The 6000-nt window shown below is 48.4% G+C and overlaps 1 long non-coding RNA gene across 9 annotated transcripts in view; it reads left to right on the top strand.

Moving 5' to 3' along the window:
• Positions 1-1730: 1730 nt before the first annotated feature.
• Positions 1731-6000, top strand: part of LOC118520953 (uncharacterized) — a 35985-nt gene continuing 31715 nt past the window's right edge. For 2 of the 9 annotated variants that reach the window (XR_013447422.1, XR_013447425.1), the window contains exons 1-2: positions 1731-2106; positions 3313-3362. This is a non-coding gene — a long non-coding RNA (uncharacterized LOC118520953). Of the gene's footprint in view, positions 2107-2788; positions 2972-3312; positions 3363-6000 lie in introns of those variants that run through there. The other 7 variants (XR_013447428.1, XR_004909891.2, XR_013447427.1 and 4 more) reach the window with 6 other exon arrangements.

Raw genomic sequence — 6000 nt, 5'->3', positions numbered from 1 at the left:
ACAAGGAAGGCAGGACTAGGGAACTTCTAGTCAGTCCGGCAGAAATGCTAACATCCCATGTTTACTGAATACTTACTCCCTGCCTGCAGTATTCCGAAGGGAGTATCTCCCTATCTTCACTGACAGAGGTGCTTGCCCAGGCACCCAGCCAGGTTAGAGCAGGGGCCTGAGTCTTTGTCTCTCCCCTGGGGAGAGGAGTGTGCTCAACACAGAAGAGCTGGAAACAGCAGGAAGTGTAAACAGTTGGGGAGACCACAGTCCCCCATCCTGCTTTTCTACCCCATTCCCTCCCTGGAGAGGCCACTTCCCTGCTGAGCCTGTTCCCCCACTCTCTTGTCCCCTGTGCCCCACAAATAGGCCTCTTTCCCACACACCCTCCTATCACCTGTTTCTTCTGCTTCAACCCATCCTCTCAAATACGAATTTGGTGGCATCTCCTGTTTAATGCCCCCTAAAACAAAGTTCTCAGGCCTGATTAGAAACTGGGGCTTGACGCCTGATTCTCTCTGTAGCCAGGCCCTGGCCTTCGTTCATGGCTTCCTCCAGGAAGCTTTTTTTTTTTTAATCTTGCGAGGCAGGGGCCTCCTTCCCAGCTTCATCGTGTTGCCCTTTACTGCCCATTTCTTTGTCTGTTTCACCGGCTGCCGGTCACTGTCACTACGTGACCCCATTGCAAAGTGGGGGCCACGGCAGAAGCCCAATGAGCTGGGATGAAAGATTAAGAATAGCATAGAGTAGCAGGTAGGTGGTTATGCTTTGCATGTAAACTCGGCAAAGGCAAAAGAATCCGAAACAATCCAGACACGTGATAGTTTTCACGGGTGCTCCAGACTGCGGGAGGCTGAGCTTGCACTCGCGGTCTACACACACCTCAGGGCACACATAGGATGGTGCATACACCAGATTCATGAATCCGTGCACCTGTGCACATCTCAGGTTCGTGTAAACACGAGTCCTTACACACACGGACCTGTGTTGGCAGCCAGTCGGTGCGAACAGAATCGTGCGCATACGCGGGTGGAAATATCTCAAGATGATGCACACAGAGGACACGGGGAAACCCACCGGTTCGTGCATGTCGGATGGTGCAAACACAAGTTTGGGCATACTGGGTCGTGTGCACTATCCCGAGATTGGGCACACATGGTAAGGTGCACACCCCAGGGTTGTGCACACAGGAGGCCGTGCATGCCCCCCCCACCCCGGGGCCAGCTCGCCGGCCCACTCGGAAGAGGTAGAGGAGCCCATTTCTCCCCATATTCGGGCACAGCTTCAGCGTCTGGGCGCCATCTTCGCCCCACGAGCAGCGGAAAGATCAGCAGGCCGCGCACACCTTACGCTCGGGCCTTTGTTGTCCCGGCTTCCGGGCGTCCATCATGCGGAGGCCCTGCGCGCCGGAGCACGAAATGGCGGTTGGGGGCGGGGCGGGACGGGGCGACCAGTAGCAGCGCCCACTCCCGACTCCCGGCAGGGCGCGCCGCCCCGCCCCCTTGCGCAGGCGCACGGCACGGCGCGCGTTCCCGCGTTCCCTCCGACGCGCGCCGGGACACAAAGGGCTGGAGGGAAAGCACGGAGCGCGGCCGGCATCTTCGGAGCGGCTAGTGGTCCAGAGCGGCCTGGAGCGGACTACCGGGGCCGGAGCTGGGCTCACCGGAACAGCGCTCTCGGGCGCCGGGTGGGGCGTTGTGCGGCGCTCCTTCTCCTCCCCTCGCCCTCCCTCAACGGTCGCAACGGCCTCGCCGGCCGAGGTGGGGCCGAGCGGGCGCGCAGGGCGCAGGCGCCGAGCTCGCGGCCTCTCCGCGGGGAGGGTTGGGCGCCTCCATTTTCCCTCGCGCGCCCTAATGGCGGAACTGGGTGCTTCTCTCCCCGTGCGGAGGGAGCGACTCGCCGCCGGGAAAGCCCGAGGCCTTCTTTCCACAAATTCTTTCCTCGGTCCGCGCGCTTCAGCGCGGGAGCTGCCTATGTAGCTCTTAGTAAAGTTTTGGAGTGTGATATAAAAAAAGAAAAGACAGACACCTCCGCACATTACTACAATAGTTTGCAACTTGCTACTTCAAATGGGGACCGTGGGCTTGGGGAAGGAGTGAGAACACTGATGCAGAAAAGGTAAATCTTCTCCTGTTAAGGGGTGTTTGTTAAAGGCAATAATAAATACAACTTCAGAATAAAGTATTTTTCATAATACAAATAATACATGTTCTTAGAAAATTTCGAAAGGAATCATGATCGCTGGCGTTCACTGAATAGTTACATGCCAGACCCCGTTTTAAGTGCTATAATTTTCCTAACCAGGTACAGATGGAGAAATAAGCACAGGGAGGTTAAGTACACAAAAGTACTTAAAGGAAAATAGGAAAAGTAGTAAACCCACCTTCCAAGACAACCACTGTTTAATAAACGGGTCTGGTTCCCGCCGGTGTTTTTCTCTGCCTGAAGTTTGGTTCAGGGGCGGCTGCGTGGCTCAGTTGGTTAAGCGGCTGAGTTTTGCTCAGGTCATGATCCCGGTGTCCTGGGATCAAGCCCCGTTGGGGCTCCCTGCTAAGCGGGGAGTCTGCTTCTCCCTCTCCACCTCTCCCCATCCCTTGCTTTCTCTCTCTCAAATAAAACCTTTTTATTTTTATTTTTTTATGTAGTGTTCCATGATTCATTGTTTGCGTATAAGACCCAGTGCTCCATTCAATACGTGCCCTCTTTAATACCCATCACCAGGCTAACCCATCCCCCCACGCCCCCCCAAATAAAATCTTAAAAATAAGTTTGGTTCAAGTTACATGCGGCCTGGGGCATCTTGATTAACAGAGTTGTGGTCTGGCAAATAGGAAACGCTCAGAGGCGGCTCCGGAAGTGCCTATTCCTGGCTGTCTTTGGGGGCAGATCCGCCCTTTGAGGTCCGGGAGACCTCACTAGGTGATGCCTGAAGAGCACCCCAACTCTAGAATGTTGGCCTCTAGGGATCCTGGAGAATTCACTCGTGAGCATTTCTGGGAGTCAGGAGGAAAAAGCCTCCTTATTCCTCTTTTTTTCCTAATGTAGCAATTTCTCAGGTCATAATTGCCTTACTTTAATTTCCGAAGCCTATTTGGGCCTATTTTCACTGATCAGAGTAGGGTCAGTTTAAGACAGGGCAGGGCTAGCATAACTCCTCATTTACAGATGAAGCTGCTGAGATTTAGGGCTAGAAGTCTGGGCCAAGTTAATCAATTAATTGCGAAACAGAGATGCCTCATCCGAATTGAGGCATCGCCTTGCAGCCTCAGTCTCCCAAATCCTCAGCTTCCACGGGATCTGTGATGTCTCTGTTTGTCTTTTTAGGTCTTAAAAACTTTAACAATACAGAGATCCCAACGCCCAGCTGATAAATGGTAGGTGGTTCTCTTACTTGGTGAATAATTGTCTCTTCTGAACGGGTGAGGGCTTTGCAGCCAGCACGTCCCTCATTATCATTAATCCTTTAAGGATTCACCTGTTTATCAAAATCCTTCTATCCCATTTTTTAGTTTACTAGTGTAAAGCAGACTGTCCTTATGATTAGTATCTTTTATTGCGATATGAATTTGGTTTTTCCTTACCGTGTAGTGTAAGTCATTTACTTTTAATTCGTTATTACTTCATTAGTATGAGGAAACCCTATGCTCTTTTAATTTTAGAAGTGGAAAAAGTAGGGAATGGAACCAGAATATGATTTCAGGTCTCACACATAGAAATACCCTGTCTTCTTGTTCCCTCTCTTTATTGAATCACAGATTCCTAATAAGCATTTTGAAATGTTCCTAGAAAATCAGAAAGTTCCAGTGACTGAAAAGCTTTCTAGATAATTGCCATTCCTTACATCGTGTAAAAGAAAATACTTTAATACTAGCTTGTGGCTTTGCCAAGTTACTTAGCTCCTGATTCTGTGTTCTCATATATACAATGTGGATAAGAATATGTCCTGGCAGAGTTTGGGGGGATGATTGGAGATATTTGTAAAGTGCCTGGACCATAGTAGGTGCTCAATAAATAAGTGACAACAACTTTGCTTGCTGTTCTGTGTCAAGGAAGTGTCAGGATTAACTAGCTGGTTGTCTTTGAGAAAATATTAATATAGTTCCCTGCTGATCACAGCCTTGTACTCACTTCTACCCTAAACATCCAAGACTGCTCAGAAGCAAGTGTTGCTGAGGATGTGGAGATAAAGGAACCCTTTTGTGCTATTGGTGGGAATACAAACTGGTGCAGCCAATGCAGAGAACAGTATGGAGGTTCCTCAAAAAATTAAAAATAGAACTACCCTATGATCAGTGATTGCACTAGTGGTTATTTACCCCCAAAATACAAAAACACTAATTCAAAGGGGTACATGCACCCCTATGTTTATTGCAGCATTATTTACAATAGCCAAACTATGGAAGTAGCCCAAGTGTCCATCAATAGATGAATGGATAAAGAAGATGTGGTATATTGGGGCACCTGGGTGGCTCAGTGGTTAAGCATCTGCTTTCAACTCGGGTTGTGATCCCAGGGTCCTGGGATCGAGCCCTACATCGGGCTTCCTGCTCAGCGAGGGACCTGTTTCTCCCTCTCACTCCCCCTGCTTGTGTTCCCTCTACTGTGTCTCTCTCTGTCAAATAAATAAATAAAATCTTAAAAAAAAAAAGAAAAGGTGGTATATATATACAATGGAATATTATTCAGCCATTAAAAAAGAATGAAATCTTGACATTTGCAATGACATGGATGGAGCTAGAGAGTATAATACTAAGCGAAATAAGTCCATCAGAGAAGGACAAATACCATACAATTTCACTTGTGTGGAATTTCAGAAATAAGCAAAAGAAAAGAAAGAGACAAACCAAGAAACAGACTCTTGATTATAGAGAACAACTTGATGGTTTTCAGAGGAGAGATGGGTGGGGGGAGGGGGGTAATAGGGAATGGGGATTAAAGAGTACCTTTATCATGATGAAAATAAAATGATAGGGGCGCCTGGGTGGCTCAGTCGTTAAGTGTCTGCCTTCGGCTCAGGTCATTATCCCAGGGTCCTGGGATCGAACCCTGCATTGGGCTCCTTGCTTCGCGGGAAGCCTGCTTCTCCCTCTCCCACTCCCCCTGCTTGTGTTCCCTCTCTCGCTGTAAATCTTTAAAAAAAAAAAAAAGAAATTTTAAAGTTCACTTCAGAAACAAGTTAGGTGCTTGCTTGATGCATCAGGCACATGTATTATCTGAGTAAATAATAAAAGGGCTTATGTAAAATGGACCCATCTAAGGTACCCCTCCTATCTTTGAGAGGGCCGGAAGGATGGGACTTGACATCAGTTGGGACCCTGCGAAGGAAGGAGCCCTGCCCTCTCAAAGCAGCAGGGCTCTCTGAAAACCATGGTGTTCTCTGTGTCTGGACCCTGTGTTCTCTGATCAGTGGATTTGTAAGTGCTTCCTCTGTTTCGGTGCTGGTGGCAGGGGATAGAATATCAAACAAAACAACCCATCCCTGCTTTCATGGAGCCTGGAGTTTATTGAGGAAGCCAGACCCTGAGCAAATGACCATGGTGGTGAGTGTAAGATGGTGGGTGATACACAAGGTGGCAGTGGCCCTGCCTTAGGCAGAAGACACGAAGGCTTCCTGGATGCAATGATGCCTCAGCTGGGCCTAGCCTTCTCTTAGACTCTGAAGAGGGAAGAGACACATTAAACTCAAACAACTGAATGAGTCCACAAATGTTGGTCATGGGAGCTAAGGGGTGGGAGAGATAGGAGCTGAGACACAGAAAAAAGTCAGACCATGGGGATTTCTGTAGGAATATAGGAGAAAAAAAACAATGTCTTTCCTCTACCCACCTTAAATTCTCTTGACAGGAGCCCAGTAAATTAGACTACCAAAGACAGATTACCAAAAGAAAAATAAACAAATTTATTAAAAAGTGCATCACACATACACAAGGGAGCACCCAGTGATGAGTAACTCAAAGGAGTGGTTAGAACTTGGGCTTGTTATAGTATATTAACAAAAGAACAATGCATTTT

Source organism: Halichoerus grypus, chromosome 4 (assembly GCF_964656455.1).
Source record: "Halichoerus grypus chromosome 4, mHalGry1.hap1.1, whole genome shotgun sequence".
Lineage (NCBI taxonomy): Eukaryota > Metazoa > Chordata > Mammalia > Carnivora > Phocidae > Halichoerus > Halichoerus grypus.
Note: the sequence above shows the minus strand (reverse complement) of the source record. Positions and strands in the feature narration are given on the sequence as shown.